Raw genomic sequence first — 19,275 nt, 5'->3', positions numbered from 1 at the left:
GACCGAGCCACTCAGGTGCCCCTAGTATTCCTTCAAACTCTCCTCTAATTCATAGAGCCCACACCATGCCTCTCTTCACCTATAAAGAACTTTGTTAAAGAACTCAGGCCCTCTGATGTGAAGAACTGCTTCTATTTTCATTATGGTTAATTGGATTATGCATTACATTCTGAATTTTTCTCAGAAGCTTTATATAAGCCCCTATCATGATTTCTGCCAGGTCAGGTACGTAGATGGGCTACAAAGCACAGAGCCACACACCTGTGTCTATCATGTCCAGGAATCCTCGAAGTGGCTCGTAGGGGTCTCCACAAGGCTATCGAGAGAGCTAGGTCTGGATGTGCAAGGCATGGCACAGAGGCAGGGGCAGAGTAGCGCTTCCTTTAGCACTGGTCTCATCGGGCTTCTAAAGTGCACACTCCCAAAGCTCAAGCACTTTTAACGATAATAGGAACGCAAAAGGAATGGGTGGGTGATATGGGAAGGTACAGAAAAGCAAATTGAAGGGTAAGTGCAACAATACTGCAGAGACATGGGGAAAAGACAAGTTTACTGAAGTAGAACATACAGGAAAATCCACAAACCATGAGTGTATGGCTGGATAAATCTTCACGAATTGAACATGAGGCTGTGTAGTCAGCATCTCATCAAGACACAAGAGTCTCCTTCTTGCCTTCTTCCAATGATCACCTCCCCTAAAACAGGGCTTCTAATATTACAGTTTTTCCTGTTTCTGTACTTTGGATCAATTAGATCATAGAATATATAGTCTTTTGGGGATGGCTTCTTTCACTCATGATTATACTTGGGCCATTTATCTATGTGTCTGCCTAGAGCTGTAAATCACTGATTTGGCATTGTCATATTTGATTATGTGAGAATTTGGATAATTCCAGTTTGGGGCTTATGTGGATAGCACTGCTATAAACTTTCCTGAGAATGCCTTCTGGGAGCACATGCATGCGTTTCTGTTGGGTACGTAATGATGAATGAATTTGCAAGTATAAGCTCACGTCTAGTTTTAACAGTGCCAAAGAGTTTTCCCACTTGATATTCTTATTGGCAGCTGATTGAAGTTTCCTGTTGCTCCATAGTCTCTTCAATACATGGTAGTTTCTGTCTTTTTGTTTTAGCTATTCTGGTAGCTATGTAGTATTATCACTTCTAGGTTTAATTTGCATTTTTCTGGTGACTAAGGAGTTCAGGAAGCTTTTCATATGTTCATTAGCCAGTGGGATAGCTACCTTCTTTTACAAAGAGTCTGTTCAAGTCTTTTGCTCATTTTTCGGTTGGGTTGTCTTTTTCTCACTGATTTGCAGAAGTTATTCCTATATTTTGGATAGGAGTCATTTGCCATATATACATGTGATATATCTTCTCTCCTTTGGGTTGTTTCATGTAAAGCTCTAATTCAAGATGGACTGGAGCATTTTGAAGCCTGAATGTAACACTGTCCTGTTTATTCTTTGTTTTTTTAAGTTTATTTGAGAGAAGGGGGGGGTGGGGTGAGGGGCAGAAAAAGAGAGAGAATCCCAAGCAGGCCCTGGCTGTCAGCACAGAGCCCCACACAGGGCTTGATCTCAGGTACCATTAAATCATGACCTGAGCTGAAACCTAGAGAACCAGGTATTTAACTGAGCCACCCACGCACCTCACTGTCCTTACTGTAAAGGGAAGTAGGAAGTTAAAGAATCTCTTAGCAAGAGACAGAAGAGGGAGATATAACAGAATAGGTCCGAGGACAGCAACGGGAACAAAGGAAACTATTTGCTGTTTGCACCACCCTCAGCTTCAACTAACACACATGCGTGCCTTCATCAAGCTTCTCAGCAACACACAACCACCCTCATTTCCCAGACAACAGAACCAAAAGTCAGGGGTCCCTCCACTGCACCTACAAATGTACCCCAGGTATAGCATGGGTCACTTCTCCAAACTAGCCAACCTGGGAAACTGCCAGATCTTGAACCCAAGCCACCTGTCACCAAAGCCCAGTGCTGCCACCACAACATCACCACAACATTTAACTACCCTGGCTGGCTTCTGATGTGGCTGTAAAAAAAAAAAAAAAAAAAAAGTAATGCCTTGGCTCACTCCATTGGAAAATTGTGAGTACTTAGGCTAATTTATGACTTTGCTATGCCAGTGAGGAAAAGCATTATTTCCCCACAGTATCTCCAGAGAGACAGCTGTCCAGTGATCTTCATGTGACCTTCTTAGCAACTAGCTCTCTACCAGGATTTTGATAAATGCTTCCTGGAAGTACAGACAAATAAAGGAATGAGTGAATGCCTGCGTGTAAAGAGAAAACCTGCATTTTAATGTCGGCTTTCTGCAAAAGATACAAGTGATGAACTAGGCTTCTCAGCGTCCTCAGGTGTTGTGAAAATAATTCAGGTTTCGGATGTCCAAGAAGACGATATCAGGTGAATTATTTTAAGCCGTCACTTCTGAAACGAACCTCTGCACTGACAAAAATAGGCCAGCGAAACAGCTGCAGCAATAAAATGCGCTCCGGGTACTGGCAAGTGTGGCGCCAGCGAAACAGAGCAGGAAATTTCAAGAGCTGGGAGGAGAGACAGCAGGAAGCTCGCTTCAGTTCTCTTGACTTCAGCAAAGGGAGGAAAAGAAACCATGGGCGAAAGGGGCCTTGCAAGGGGCAGATACACCTAATTTGGCCCATCCCAACCAACGTCACATGCGTCTATTTTGATGTGTAAGCACTAGTGCTCTTCTTTAGGGCAATTTCAGAACCGGTGCACAGGGCATCAAGAGCTAATAGAAGCGCACCCAGCACCGCTGGGCCGGAAGTACCCAAGTCCTGGCCTTCTAGACAAAATGGCTGCCGCAGGGGAAACAGCTATTTGGATAGCCAGGGAGGCCCTAACAAATTTGAGAAGACTGAGTGCCAGGGTGGCCGAGTCAGTAGAGAGCCCTACTCTTGATTTTGGCTCAGGTTGCGATCCTAGAGTCATGGGATCGAGCCCCGCATCGGGTTCCATGCAGAGCACATGAGCCTGCTTGAGATTCTCTCTCTCCCTCTCTCTCTGCCCCTCTTCCTTCCCCCCCACCCCCAAATAATTTTTTTGGAAGATCCTTGGGGTGGAATATCAGGGCACTCTGATTTCATCTCTGTTTTTGATGACTCCATTTACATGTTCCGTCACCTCAAAGCAGTCATTCACTTACTGCATATCCCAGCTTGCCAGTCACAAAATGAGGATAACAATTCCTTCCCTTTATTACTTTATAAATCAAGTAGTTACCTAATGCTCGTAATAGTCTATAGGCCACAAGTCTCTTTCCTAGCAGAGTTCCAAACTTCAAAAAGCTGAGAGGTAAAGTTGTTTAAGTCATTTTGGCAGCTAAACTTCACCTGACGTAAACAGGTTTGGTAGTACAAGCTGAACTGAGCTAATTTGACGCTTTTTATTTATTTAGTCCCATTGGTTGCATATTCCTAAGTTTCACTGCAGACATGCCAATGGGATTAAGAATGTTGCTAAAGACCCTTTTAGGACTGTTATCAAGTATATGCAATATATGCGGTTTCAATTTTCCAAAAAGCCAAAACAATTTCACTTTTAAAGTATATCTGGACAATGGAACTATGGGCTTGCATTACAACAAAGACCATGATATATAAAATATAACCAAATGCCCAAATTTCTTTCAACCATGGTCCAAACTGCTTAGCCTTCAATTTAAATGTTTCCTGAATAGGCATAAACCTACGTCTTATTCTCAAACAGGTCACTGGTCGGGTCATTTTATCCATTAAGAACAGACACAGTACCCAAGGCTTATGACCTTTCTAAGGGCCTGCCAAACTGAGAACTGAAAAACAAAGCTATTGTTCCCAAAATACGAAAACAAAATTATAAAACAAAATCTACAAAACGTAGCCCACAAAGATCTATAAAACTTAAAATGAGTTCATTCGTCAGTGGTTAAATTTAGTATTCTAAAATATCATAGCATTTGAGAAGAAATGTATAGATTCAGTTTTTCTCATTTTGCAAGAATGCTCATGTATGCAAAATAATTGTCAAGAAATGATAGCCTCTCATAACTTCTAGTTGTTCTTGTAGTCAAATGATTACATTACAAAGGCAAAGTAATAAAAATTCTTCTAAACGTTTATAGAAAAATAGGTTTAGTAGGAGATACAAATGCAATTTAATATGTTTTATATAAATTAGAACATAGGATGCTTTTACTGTTCAGCTTCGCCATGGAAAGAATGCCAACTCTGCCAATAAACACTTTAAGGACGATATTAAATACTGGGATTGAGAGTTTCTAGGTATCCTGAGCATCACCTAAGTTTCTTTTATGTTTCCTTAACAGCTTAGAGTTTCCTGGTCCCTTTTCAGTTACAAAGATAAACATCGCTGATCCAACATTACTAGTCTGGAGACCCACTCTGAGAACTAGCTAGACCTAATGCAACCTTCATACTAAACATCCACTTAGCTTGACCTTTCGATCAAAAGAATTCATCTTCACCTGGATTAATAAGTTTATTCCAACCCAACTTCAAATGGTGACAAATAAACGCTGGTCTAAATCTCAGGCTGTCGACATAAAAGCGCTATTTCCACAGCCATGAGCAGTTGATCAGATCACAATCCTTAAGCACAGAAATACAATTCTATCACCACATTGTGGAAATGACTTACCTATCATTGTGGCGTGCCTGATATAGAAAACTAAAATTCTAGGGATTCTTTTGCTTTATCATTTAATACTGTTCTATCACTTACTACTTACAATAAGACCCTGTGGGTTAGCTACAGTATTTTTCTCCATTTTACACATAAGGAAAAAGAGCACAGAGATTCAGTGACATTCCCCAGATCAAGGTAGAGACATAGCTCTGTGTGTCTCCAGAGTCCAAGCTCTTACCATTACTATGGCAGGAATGCCCAAGCTCTCCTATCCAAAGAATAAGCCCCATCAGTCTCCTCATTTTTCCCCTGCCTCCTTGTGAAAGATTACATATGCACACACACACGGGCGTGCACACAGCATATAAAAGATAAAGCTATCTTTGTCTTATAAAGCTGTATCCCACTATGGAACTAAAGACTTTTTAGACGAATAGTATCATTTTGAGGTCAAATCCTCTATCTTATTTCCCAAATTCCAAAGAGGCGTACTTGGAGATTCTGTGGCTGTAAGAAAGACAAATAGTTTTATCAAGCTGCACTACAGTGATACAGGAGAGCCTGAAGCACAAGACAGCAGCCAAGCCAATGAAACCATTGTTGCTTCTCCAGCCAGCAATCAGCAACCCAAGAAGAAAGGCACTAAGTCTATCTCCACTGAACCACAAATTGCTAAGAACCACTACGTGGTTTTTATTGTCTTTATTTCTAGATTTCCCCCTGCTTGAAGTTATTAGCACAGAGGGCTTCTCTACCTCAGGCATTCACATATACTGTGCTAATGGGCATTTACACTGATAAGTAGATTCATAGCTAATTAACACCTCTGGTTTCCCCAACTTCTTCCATTTTCCACAGTCCCCAAAAACAACAAGATGTCTCCCCATTTATTCCACTGAAGACCCCCATAGGCCCTAAGACTACAGATTATCTTAAAGAGCACCACTGATGTAGCCATGCTTCCTTTAAGGCAGAAGTGAAGAAGTCACCTACTCTGGGTGACAGCATGTCATGGCCACCGTCAAGGTGTTAACATCAGATCAACCCAGCAATCTCTTGTTCAGCTCATGATTTCTTCCCACAGCCAAACATTTATTCACTACCTATTTACTCTCGAGTGGCCTCTAATACCTACTAATGCTCCAATAATAGCCCATTCACTGCTGATGCAGTAACAGGGGCTTTTAAATCTCCATTTATGATTAAATGAACAAAAATAATATAGAAAGGGTAGGAGAGCCTGTTTCCAAGCCTCATTTGTAAGATGCATTTATTTTGAGAGAGAGAGAGCGCTCGCGCGCATAAGCATACGCATGTGTGAATCGGGGGAGGGGCAGAGAGAGGAGAAAGATTATCCCAAGCAGGCTCTGCATTGTTGGCACTGAGCCTAACTCCAGGTTTGATCTCCAAAGCATGGGATCATGATCTGAGCCAAAATCAAGACTCAGACAGTTAACCGACTGAGCCACCCAGACACCCCATATAAGCTTCATTTTTTATTTCAATATTAATGATACATTTTAATAATTTTACATAAATCCCACTATTTACCGTAACACAAGACTCCTGAAGAAACCTGAGCTTACTCCTTAAACAAAGTCATTAATTACTTGGCTGCTAAGATAACACAGCTCTATCAAGGACTTCTCTCTTCTGTCAACAACTATCTTCAAAGAACTCAAAGGTGCTTTAGTCTAAGTGGGTTCTTTTGACTGGATAAATGCATTTATATTGAAGTGAGCAAAGACTATCTTAACAGAGGTTATTATGTTCCACAGAATGTTTGTAAGTCAAAATATTGAATGCCTTCAAAACTACATGTGAAAATGCCAGAAAGGCATCACATTAGATAGCAATACATATTTCTCAGTACATTCAACAGCTTTTTTCCTCCAAACGTGAAACAGATTTGTCTTTTAGTATCTAATGATGGGTGGCTTATATTTGTGAGTCCTATTATACAAAAATTCTGAATTTTGAGCAGCACAGTGGTCACTTCATGAGGGATTTCTGGTAACTGAGCCATTTTGCATAACAGGAGATACAGCAACTAATCTCACCAGGGCTTATGCTTATTAAAGAGAGAGTCAAGTGTAATTACTGGCACAATTTAAGTTGTTTTCTTTCCCCTTCCTCTATTTTCTCCCAGCTTTTTTTTTTCTGATAGCAGTCACTGGAATTGCTCATTTTAGAGTTGAAATGAAACTATGTGAATAAATGCCTGTCATGTAACAGTCTCAGTCTGTCTGTCTGTCTCTCTCTCTCTCTCTCTCTCTCTCTCTGTCTCTGTCTCTCTGTCTCTCTGTCTCTGTCTCTCTCTCTCTCTATTCCTTAGCAAAATACCCCCAGGTCCATCCATTTTATGGCAAATGGTAGGATTTCATTCTTGTTTACTGTTGAGTAATATTCTACTACATATATATACACCACATTTTCTTTATCCACTGACAGACACTTGGGCTGGTTCCATGTCTTGGCTATTGTCAAAAATGCGACAATGAACACGGGTGTGCAGATATCTTTTCAGGATACTGATTTCATTTATTTTGGATAAATACCCAAAAGTGGAATCCTAGATCACATGGTATTTGTATTTTTAAGTTTCTGAAGAACATACTCTTTTTTAACAGTGGCTGCACCAATATACATTGCCACCACCAGTGCACGAGGGTCCCTTTTTTCAGTGCCACCTCTTAGAGCTAACAAATTTCAGTAACACCAGAAGTAATCAGAAAGACAGAAATTAATTCTATAAACTACACATAAATGGCACCGGAGCAAACACAACAGCTGTGATTGAGCAGGCCTCCCCCACCCCTGAAAGTCTGTGTGTAGCAATGAACTCCAGATGTTCCTGGGGAAAACCAGTCCAGGCTCAAGCCACACTGCAACCGGTGAGACAGAGAAGCAAAGTTAAGAGTAGATAGTAAAATTAAGCAAGATGTGGAGCTCAGCCCAGGAGATCCACAAAGTTCAAGTTCGGGCTTGTTTTGGGAAGCACAGTAATTAGCAAGAGGGGTCAGGGGCAGAAAGAAGGTACGGTTGAGCCAGCCCACACGTCAGAGAGAAGGTCCAGGTGACTGCTGAGAACACGGAATGCAACTAAAGTACATCTTGGTTCCTGGACAGGTGTTCATAAAGGACTAGATTCAATTCCTTGGACTGAGGGGAGAGCTCTGCCAAGAGTTAGCTAGGCGAGGAGGCCTAAGAGTCAGAAGAGCAAAGGGTTATTACGATCATTCACTCAGAAACACAAGCACATCTGTATTGGACTTCCGGCTCTGTTACTCATTAGTAATAGTAAGTACTTATTAGGTGGGCACAGTAGCAGGTAAGCCGGTGTTCCAACCCAGAGGGAGGGTTTAGAGAGTAAGTTAACTGTGCAGACTACAGCAGAGGGTTTAGTGCAGGAATGCAGGCCTGGACTTGGTCAACATGGGGAGCCAGTGAAGGGTGGGGGTGGGAGTGGTAGGCCCAGGGCCGGCTTCGTAGTTGTGCCATCTTTGCTGCCACACACAGGGTGTGTGCTTCGTTTCTAAGCATAGGGTCCCACGCTTGGTTAGATGCTTTGCTGTCACAATCTTGACACTCGCAGTAATTTTTTACTTTTTGCACCAGACCCCACAAATTATGTAGCTGGTCCTGGGTAGGCCATTCAGGGCACGAAAGACCTTTCAGACACCAAAGATCTTGCAAGCAACCACAGAGGTTGAGATAAGGCTTCATTGACTACGACTGGCTTCAACTTGCAAGGCAAGACCCAGGATCCAACTCTAGGGGATGGAAAAAGCCAAGAGCAGAACAAACTAGACATGGGAGCAGGGATGCTATGAATAATTACTCCAAGACAACACAAGGGATCATCTGTGATGCTCCTGGTCAAATGGGGAGAAATGGTCACCCTCCGAATAAGCCATTCTAGCAAAGTGTTCTGAAGTTATACCTACAGGGCCAAGTTGGCAATAAATACAGAAGCTACTATCATGACCACAAAGCACTGTGTTCATAGAAAATTCAGATCTAATTTTGGAGGTGGGGGTGGGGAAAGGGTAGTTATGATCTTATCTTTCAAAGGATGGTCAAAACAGAATCAAATTTTACGTAGCCAAAGCTTATGTTTGAAAAGCTGCCCATATGGTGATAATCGTTGCAGCTGGGTAGATGAGTACATGAAGTTCATTACACCATTCTCTCTACTGTCATGCACGTTTGGAAATTTCATAAGAACCATTTTTAAAAGTAAAAAGAAAGAAAACTAATTTAGATTTTTCTGTTGACATTACATTGAATAACTATTTCTTAAGTCCCGTAATAAATTATTTTGTTAACAACTTGCTATAAAATTACTTCGAAAAATAAACAGGAAAACAACTTGATTTGAGAATGATTTTTGTGTCAAGTGTTCTCAAATTACCCAAGTAAATAAACAGTGCTGGTGCCAGAATTTCTATATTGAGGGATTTAGGGATATAAAACTAATTGGAGAAAAAAAGATCAGAAATTCTGTCTTGAGGCTCTGTTTACATAGAAATCGCATTATTTTTATTTAGATTTCAAGTTGATTTTGAATAGCCTGGGATGGATGTGATGGAGCTTATGGGAAATTAAAGCTCTTGTATTAGTCACAAGAGGTTAGACGGTACTACAGATCCAAATTAACTCCAAATCTCAGTGGCTTAGGAACAACTAAGGCTTGTTTCTGGCTTGTGCTGCTGCCTGTCAAGAATTAACAAGGATCTCTGCTCCCCGCGTTCACCCAAGGGATCCAAGCCGGTGGAGACTCTGCTATCCAGTAACTGTGTGTGGAACACATGGCTTCCTCTATCCCTGGGTCAGGCAGTAGAGACTAGAGAATCACACATTGTCTCAGAATGTAAGTGACACATCGCCTCCACTACCAATTCACTGGCTGAAAGTTGTGATATGGCAACATCTGACTGCAGGGGGGATCAAATGGAATATTCTGTTAGGATTATTGTCACCACAAAATCCCAAGCACTGCTTTGGACACTTCAAGAAGAGTACAGCTCATGATTTCTGGGGTCTTCAATCCTAGAATCCGAGCTACACACTCCATGAGAATGAAAATGTCATTGGTATGCCTGGAAATATTTGTTCAACAAATTAATAATGAAAAGAAGATTACAGGGTGAAATTTCTAACTTTTTCAAATACTAAATAGTATTCATTTTCATTTAAGAGGCATGATTAATTCAAATGAGTATTAACAATTCATTCAAACCAGTCTAGCTGACCTTTTAACTGCCAATCCTTTCCTAGCCATTGCTGTGGATAATAGTAATGTTTATTTTAAGATGAACAATTGTTTTAGTTATCTATTCCTGTGCAACAAACTACCACCTAGGCTCAGTCGGGTGGTTTCACTTGGGGTCTATTGTCCAATTACAGTTAAATGGCGGCTAGGGTTAGAATCATCTGAAGGCATCTTTTCTCATAGGTCCAATACCTCTTCTGGGATGGCTGAAACAGCTGGGAACTGGCTGGGCATCTCTTTGCACAGCCTCTCCACAACACTAGCTTGGGCTTCCATGTAGCATGGCATTCTCAGGACAGTTGGGCTTCTATCAAGCAGATAGCTCCTCCTAGCATAAGCATTTGTTAAGAGCACGAGGCCAAAATGGCAAGGCTTCTTAGCACCTACACGTGGAAGTTCACAGTGTCACCTCATTGCACTCCATTGAGTCACAGGACCAGCTAAGCTCCAAAGAAAGGAAAGAACCCAAAGGTGTGAGTAGTAGAAGTGCTTCAGTGGGGTGCCATCTGTGGTGACAAGCTATCATTAATCAGCTATTTCATTTAATCAGATCCTAATTTCCTACATTCTAAATATTTTCAAATGCACATCCACATTTCTAAGGGTTTATGTTATGTCAGGTTTGCATTTCCATTTTTTCCTTATCTGCAAAAAAAAACCAAAAAACAAAAAAAAAAAAAAAAAAAAAAAAACCTGTAGGGGCACCTGGGTGGCTCAGTTGGTTCAGCATCCGACTTCGGCTCAGGTCCTAATCTCTTGGTTTGTGAGTTCCAGCCCTGTGTCGGGCTCTGTGCTGACAGCTCAGAGCCTGGAGCCTGCTTCAGATTCTGTGTCTCCCATTTCTTAGCCCCTCTCCTGCTTGTGCGCTCTCTCAATAAACGTTAAAAAAAATTTTTTTTAATTGTAAATAGGACATGACAGTTTGCAAAGGCATAAGAATTGGTATCACAAATCTGCCCTGATCTCTAGATTTATAATGCTAGGATGTCAACTGGATGTCAACTCCAGTTAAGAATGTTGCCACTTTGCTATTCTGGTCAAATTCTCAAATATGAGAGTGCTAGCATTGGGAAGAATACAACAATCGGGGAGGATAGTGCAGGTCTTCCATTTTACATGTACAATCATATAAAGTGTGTGTGTGTGCACGTGTGAGTGTGTGCAAGAGTGCATGCTGTCTAGAATAGGTGGCCTGGCACTAGAACCCAGGCCAGGAAGTTCCCTACTTAACAGAAATTATTCACAGAACATAAACACCAGATTAGAGAAGCTTACTTCATAACCCTAACCTTTACCAAGGAAGACAAAAACAAGGCTGCTCCATAATTATATCCAAGCAGAGAGAAAAACAAGACCACTCTTCAAATCACTAAAGTGACCAAGCATCTCCTTCACCCAGGTAATATCAATGACTTCTGCTTCTTTGTCACTTACTATTTTACCCTTGTTCCACTGATCCCACCACTTTCTAGATAAAATTATCAAGATACCCAATCAGATTTACCCCCGCTTCCTAATAGTACTCAATCCAGAACAAACCTCACTTCCTCGTGCTTCACCAAAATCATCTTTCCCAAGTCTAATTCCATAATAAATCCCACCCAACAATACTCTCTTACTCAGATTTCCCTCATTTTGCATGCTATCCTGTCTTATTTGGAGCAGCAAACAACAACAAGCAACAACTCTAAATCTGTTTTCACACATGTGTGTTCCTGGTAGTCTTTGGTTAATGAGTATTATATAGTAATAATAACTTCATGTAACATATGAAAGGCTATTTATTTCAATTGAAAAGTTCAACAAATGCACACACAGACAAAGGGGGTCAGTTTCACTTGGAATCCTGAACCACCATCAACTGGAAGTTTACATTTGTCCCCATGACTGTGGAGCACCAGGCACCCATACATATACCCATGTTCCCAACAGTGGTATTTCATACTGAAATCTCACGGCCGCCATAGCAATCTCAAATGCCTAACACAGAGAACGTAAAGGAGCAACATCAGATTGATCAATGATTCAAAGTGTAGACTCTCCTGGCCTCTGACAGCCCATACTTCTCCTACCACAATGCTTGTTGTTATCAGAACTAATAGAGATGAGCTGAAATGTGTTTACCTCAATCATCTCACAATTATCAGCTTTGATGTGAACCTCAGTTAAAGAGAGGGTAGAAACTGATGATTTGGAGAAAAGACAAAAAAAATCTATGGATTTGAGGTCCCTCTTTCCCCATTCTATCCATGCTGTTATTTCATAGAATTCATTGCATTCATCCAACAAATACTTCCTGAGCTCCTACCACATGCTGAGTACACAGATTTTCATATACAAATATGAAAAATTATTAAAGACAATCCAGAAACGATACTCACTCTAGCCTTTTACCAATGGGCTGAACCCACCTGCTCTTTAGCATGCAAACAGCGATGTGATCTCTCTACCCTCCTTGAACACCAATCTGTCCAGATAACCAAAACTTCCACTGTCAACCTTGCATTCTGCCAGTTCTATCTGCTGCTGGAAAATAACAATGCTGGAAAACCGGGTTGAATTCTCTTGAGTAAACTGTCACTCCTTAACATACCGTATCTTTCCCAAAAATTCATTAGTCTTCCTTTTAAGGAGAGGAGTTTTAATGTTCTTCCTATCAAGGGCTACTCTAAACACCGAGTTTACAAAGTTACAAAGTTTAAAGGGCTAGGAAGACATCAATCAATCGATTGATAATTGCTGACCAAAACTTTACACTGAGTTTTTAAGGCCTGGTGCTTGGATTGGTACCAATTAGCCAAAAGAAAAACTCTCCATTTCTAAATTATAGGAAGATAGCGACTTCACATTTATAAGGAATGTGCTAAATAAGAGATAGAACATATGATGGGAAATAAGAAACTTTTCAAAAGAGAAGTACACAGTATGTGTAAAAAAAATTGTAATTTCAGTTCATCACCTGTGCTTTGGATTTGAAGACAGCAGTCAGCCAGTCACCATTCTTCTATATGTCACTTATTCAAAATTCAATTCATAATGACTTTTATTTCATAGATACTTGTATGCATATAAAACTTTATGTGCATTACATATAAACTGCAAAGCATGGGAAAAGATATTTTTACAAAGAGGTTCTCAAAGTATTCCAAGTAAAACACCAAACTGGTGCATGTTAAATAAATGGCATGTTTTTTAAATAAAATGTATTAATGAATATATTAAGATCTGTGTTTTCAAAGTTGTCTTCAAATAGACTGATCTATACTTGAGTGGATATAAGTACTTGTTTCAACGAAGAAAGTTAACTGCGCAAAAAACAACTTCAGAGTAGAGATACCTAGAGGCCAAAAAGTTGTGTTTTGGTCAGTACAAAACAGAACTACATGCTTTAAATTAGTCTAAAAACTTTAAGGAGATAGTATTGCCCAATGGTTAAAAGACTAGCGTGTAGCCACTCTGGAAAATAGTAGGGAGGTTCCTCAAAAAGTTAAAAATAGAGGACTACCCTACAATCCAGCAATTACACTACTAGGTATTTACCCAAAGAATACAAAAATGCAGATTCAAAGGGACACGTGCACCCCAATGTTTATAACAGCACTATCTAAAATAGCCAAATTATAGAAACAGCCCAAATGTCCATCAACTGATGAATGGATAAAGAAGATGTGGTATGTAAAAACAATGGAATAGTACTCAGCCATAAAAAAAAGATCAATGTTGCCATTTGCAACGACATGGATGGAGCTAGAGAGTACTTGACTAAACGAAATATGTCAGAGAAAGACCAATACCATAGGATTTCATTCATATGTGGAATTCAAGAAACAAAGCAAACAAGCATAGGGGAAAAGAGAAAGATGGGGGGGGGCGCAAATCAAGAAACAGACTCTCAACTATAGAGAGCACACCAATGGTCACCAAAGGGGAGGTGGGTGGAGTGATAGGTGAAATAGGTGATGGGGATTAAGGAGTGCACTTGTGAGCACAGGATGTTGTATGGAAGTGTTGAATCACTAAATTTTACACCTAAAACTAATGCGATACCACATGTTAACTAACTGTAATTTAAATAAAAGCTTTTAAAAAATAATAAATCTAATTGAGCAGACAAAAGAAAAAAATACTAGGGTGCTAGAATCGAACAGAACCAACTCTGTGTGTCACTGGACAAGTTAATTAAATGTTCAGGTTGTCAACTCCCTTGACTATAAAGTATCACCTCCTATCATAGAGATAGATAGTGAGAGGACTAAATGAGATAATGCATGACAAGAAATTAGCAGACACCACACACAAAACATTCAGTAAAGGTGAGGTATGAGGATAATGATTAAGAAGGAATGGTGAAGATATTGATTCTCAACTAAGCCCCTATCTACCTGTGTACCGATTCATTACTGTATTTGTGTCTGAGGTTTACAGACAGTGTTCTGAAGACAAATTGAAAAAGATCCACTTTTCCTAGTGAATATAAATCCATGACAGTTTCTTTTCTAAACTGTTCCACTGATGCTGAAAATAGAGGAAGACACAAAGCTAGAAGCCAGGATCAGAAGACAGGATCAAGTTACAGTTGTCCTTTCTCCCTCAAGCTGAGAATTTGTGTATGTACGTTCAAGGACTGAAGCCAATAAGCCTATTATATGGCAAACACAAAAGACAAAGGTTTTGGTAATAAACACAAATTTAGAAGGGAAGGATTAGCGCATGAGTGACAAAGAAGAGGAATAATTATTCTGTGTGGGATAGGGGTATAAAAGGATTACCACCCACTAGGCCAGCTCAAGAGAATAAATCTCAAGAGTTTTCAGCAGCGACAAGTCTGGTGAGCCCGTAAATATCCACCTAATAGTTCTGAAATTAAAACCCACTGTTACAGGACCATAGAAAAAAGTGCATCATACCATGGTAGGTGTATCTGTCAGAAAACAGAAAGAAAAAAAAATGTTGGGAAAATGGAGCCCATACCAGACCACCGAAGAGAAGGAATTTCATATAGGGAACTAGTCATAAGACTACTGGGAAAGCAAAAAAAAGAAAAAAAAAAAAGGCAGGGAAGAATGCGGGACACTGCCACCTCCCTTGAAGCTGGGGGAACCAGTGGGATGGTGCACAGAGGCCAAAAGCCAGGGCTGCCTCACTGTAGCTGGATCCAGAGGCTCAGAACATGGAGATATACTGTCCAAAGCAACAGCAAGGGGGTAAATATGTCCTGGTTTTTCCCTCCCTATCTCTTTCCAACTTGTGAACAATGACTCCAATGGCGAAAGCCTACTTAGTACTCAGTTAAGAAGGAAGCCTGGGACGGGTGCCTGGGTGGCTCAGTCGGTTAAGCGTCCGACTTCAGCTCAGGTCACGAACTCATGGACTGTGAGTTCGAGCCCGCTGATGGCTCAGAGCCTGGAGCCTGCTTCCGAATCTGTGTCTCCCTCTCTCTCTGCCCCTCCCCCGTTCATGCTCTGTCTCTCTCTGTCTCAAAAATAAATAAACGTTAAAAAATTTTTTTTAAAAAAAAGAAAAAAAGAAGGAAGCCTGGGAAAGCAGATGTCAAGAGATGGACGTGGAGTAGATCTGAAAGAAAACAAATGACCGGCACAATAGGCAAACATCAAGGAAACTTACCAAATAGATAAAAGGCACCACTCCTTTCGGTTAGGGTCAAAGGGGATCCTCAGTACAAAAGAGATGTCACCATTATTAGTTTTAATCAGGCTACCGTTTGGAAATGCCATCGAATAAAGCCCCCCAGTCAAAAAGGCAGTGTTAAGATTAAAAATCTGCCAATGTCACCACATTGGCTTCAACATGTGAGAAGGTAAAAATGAAAGCCCTTTTTGGTAGCTCTTCCACTCTTGGATTTCACATACAGATAAGAATTCAAAGAACACATTGGGAAATCTGTACAGGATGGCTACCATTTTAATTTGGCTGGGATATCACAAAGTACACAACAACCATCTAATCATTCCCAAAGTTCATTTAAAAAGATCACTGTAATATCGGAGAAACAAAAGGATCTATTCTAAGAATTAAGAACTGTCCCAATACGACCCTTTCCACTTTTCTCGTTTCCTTGCAGCATGCGAAAGGTTTGCAGGGACAGCAGAGTCACAGATTCACTCCTGACAATCTCACAGGTACGTTCTCAGAAGAACCGTGTTGGCTTATAAAATGGAGTCCATTCTAGGGGGGGAAAAAAACCATAGAATGGTAGGCCATCTGAAATCGTTTAACCTTGGACAATATATTCTGCGAGACTAGATTAGAACATCTCTCCATCTTCAGGTTGAGTGCAGAGAGGGGAGGAGCAACTTGCTCAACCCAGTCTCTAGAAAGTGGGAGACAGAAATCACCAACACTGATTGAAGTCCAGGGGACATTTTCAGGAAATGGAGTAAGTAAAAGGAAACTGGATATTCAAAGCAATCTCCCAGGGGCGCCTGGGTGGCTCAGTCGGTTGGGCGTCCGACTTCAGCTCAGGTCATGATCTCGCGGTCCGTGAGTTCGAGCCCCGCATCGGGCTCTGTGCTGACAGCTCAGAGCCTGGAGCCTGTTTCAGATTCTGTGTCTCCCTCTCTCTCTGACCTTCCCCCATTCATGTTCTGTCTCACTCTGTCTCAAAAATGAATAAATGTTAAAAAAAAATTTAAAAAAACAAACAAACAAGCAAAGCAATCTCCCTAGACTGGTACCACGGCCCCTCTTCCTGGGTCACCTTTTTTCTCAGCTCACACTCACAAAATCTATCCTTCCAAAGTTACCAGAAACTACAGCATCCACACCAAGCTGATGCCAATGGAGGAACTTTATTTCTACCCATCAGTCAACATAGAAATAGGCACTGTGATCAATTATCGCATAATGGAAGAACATGTTTCTCTCATTAATTTCTTTCATTTTTTTTTTTTTGCTAAGTTTCAATTTCTAACGGCAGAGAAAAGATAAAAGGGAGTATACAAAGAGTTCTCACGTTATGCTGATGTTAAGAGTATATTATCGCCAATAGTAAGTTTCTACAGAAGGTCAATAAAATGTGGGAGAAAATGTGAATATAAATCATTTATTATGTGCTCCTGCTATAGTCACTGCAGCTTGCATAAGTGACCTGGAAAGTCTAAGAATTCTGGTAATTCTAATAAAGCCAAAAAACAAATGGGAGTGTATTCCTTGTTGGTCTCCTAACTAGAAGGTAACTTAAACCCAAGTCCTACTCAGCTTTAGCTTTAGAGTCTAACGTTAGTGTTCTCCCCAAGTGCTGCTTCCAGGGGAAGCCCCTGTGGTCCCAGTGTACCACCTGTAAAGACTGCTCGCCAAGCAGAAAGATCCTGTTCTGTTTATACACCGAGGCATAACCGCACTGTGCTGGCCTAACCTCCCCTAAAGAGGTTAAATAACGTTCAGTATCGTTTGCCCTAAATGGAGGTTGTTCATCACCCTAAGTAACAAAGCAAAAAAAGCGACTGTTTATAACATTAGTATATTTTCAGATATATTGGTGCATACACTCTTAGAGCTCCATGTGCCATACACATATACACATGTATGTACATATGCACAACCATGGGAACATACACAATTTCTGGGAACAGAAGGGAAACAGGGATCATCTCTGGTTGAAGAAAAAAAACAAAGGCAAAATTCATTCGTGCTGTAACTGCCCGGTAGACTTCATTAGCTATTCATGGAGGAAGGCTTCGAATGTGGAACTTCGACACTTCCCTGTCCCTGTCCCCCTCATGTAGCCCTGAACCCAGACTTGAGGTGGAGAGAAGTAACCACTGCTGAACTCCACAGCCCTCTGCTGAGGGGCCAAGTTCAAGGTGAGAACCAGCAAGAGCCCAGGACCCTCCACATTTGCCCCGTGATCAAGTAACTGTACTCTGGAGCACACTTCAAGGAAAACGAGCACATCAAGATCCTTTGAAAGAGCATGTTACCTGATGTGGCTGCGAACTGGACCATCTGCTATAGGAAGGAACACCCGAAGACTTGCTGGCCGAGCTTCTCTGGAAAAGGGAAGGGAAAAAAAAAAAAAAGAAAAGATTTCATGTTGTCACACAAACCGAATACGCTTTATATTTCTCTAAACGAATTATTTATTGTCTACAGCTCCAAAGATTAACACAATCTTAGATGCTGTCTGAACCGAATCTCGGTTTCATTTCTTTTAAAACGCATTCTCCTCAGCAAGAATAATATAAACACTAAAGCTGAAACATCTGGATCCAACTCTCAGCGTGCGCTCATTGTTTGACCTGCCACGTGTCACCCAAACGCTAGGTGTCTCAACTTTCCCTTCAGCGAGACTCAGATAATAATTCTTATGGCACGAGGGGCGCCTGGGTGGCGCAGTCGGTTAAGCGTCCGACTTCAGCCAGGTCACGATCTCGCGGTCCGGGAGTTCGAGCCCCGCGTCAGGCTCTGGGCTGATGGCTCAGAGCCTGGAGCCTGTTTCCGATTCTGTGTCTCCCTCTCTCTCTGCCCCTCCCCCGTTCATGCTCTGTCTCTCTCTGTCCCAAAAATAAATAAACGTTGAAAAAAAAAAATAATAATTCTTATGGCACAGGATTCTTGGGAGGATCCAATATGGTGACAGTTCATCCAATAAGGTGCTAGACACGTATGAAGCCTTAATTCAACATGCAGGAAATCAGGCCCATTATTCTAGGTTTCCACGTGCAACACACTGGCATACAAATATCCACACATTTGAGTCAGTTATTCTTTTTCTTCAATTTATCTATTTGGAGAAACACCGAGTGAGCACATGAGCGCACACGCACAAGCCAGGTAGGGGCAAAGAGAAGGAGAGAGAAAACCCCAAGCAGGCTCCACGCCATCAGCGCTGAGCTTGACCCAGGGCTCGAACTCACCAACCGCAAGATCACAATAACCTGAGCCGAGATCAAGGGTCAGACACTCAATCGGCTGAGCCACCCAGGCACCCCAGTTGTTATTATAGAGAGAACGTCACCTTGGGAAAGGCCTTATCATATCATCACCACAAGCTCCCTGAACTTGGGATATGCCACAAACTCACTGCAGATTAGCTCCCCCACAGTCATTCTTGACACCATGTTTCTTGGACTGCTTCTACCATCAAGGTTTAAACAACTACAAACCCACTCTCTCGGCAGTCCTTCCCTCTACTCCTGGCCAGCGAGACGCGAATATAATTTTGGATGTGTGAGACGCGAGAGAATTCTGGGAAAACCTTTTGCTCTCCTGATAAAAGGGAAAAGATAAGGCTCATACCTTCACCACCACTCTTCTTTCTAAATACAGATGCGCTACACGGAGCTGGAGTAACCATTCTGTGACCTCGAG

At 41.3% G+C, this 19,275-nt stretch overlaps 1 protein-coding gene across 6 annotated transcripts in view; it reads right to left on the bottom strand.

The window, feature by feature from the left end:
- The window catches only part of RBMS3 (RNA binding motif single stranded interacting protein 3), a 1,080,848-nt gene extending 1,062,887 nt beyond the window's left edge, over nt 1–17,961 (bottom strand). For 5 of the 6 annotated variants that reach the window (XM_043595585.1, XM_043595588.1, XM_043595583.1 and 2 more), the window contains exon 1: nt 17,886–17,953. The gene's annotated coding sequence lies outside the window, so the exon portion shown is untranslated. Of the gene's footprint in view, nt 1–17,885 lie in introns of all 6 variants that reach the window. The other variant, XM_043595598.1, reaches the window with a different exon arrangement.
- Between the last annotated feature and the right edge of the window lie 1,314 nt (nt 17,962–19,275).

The sequence above is a fragment of the Prionailurus bengalensis genome, chromosome C2 (assembly GCF_016509475.1).
Source record: "Prionailurus bengalensis isolate Pbe53 chromosome C2, Fcat_Pben_1.1_paternal_pri, whole genome shotgun sequence".
Lineage (NCBI taxonomy): Eukaryota > Metazoa > Chordata > Mammalia > Carnivora > Felidae > Prionailurus > Prionailurus bengalensis.
This window is presented reverse-complemented; position numbering and strand designations above follow the sequence as displayed.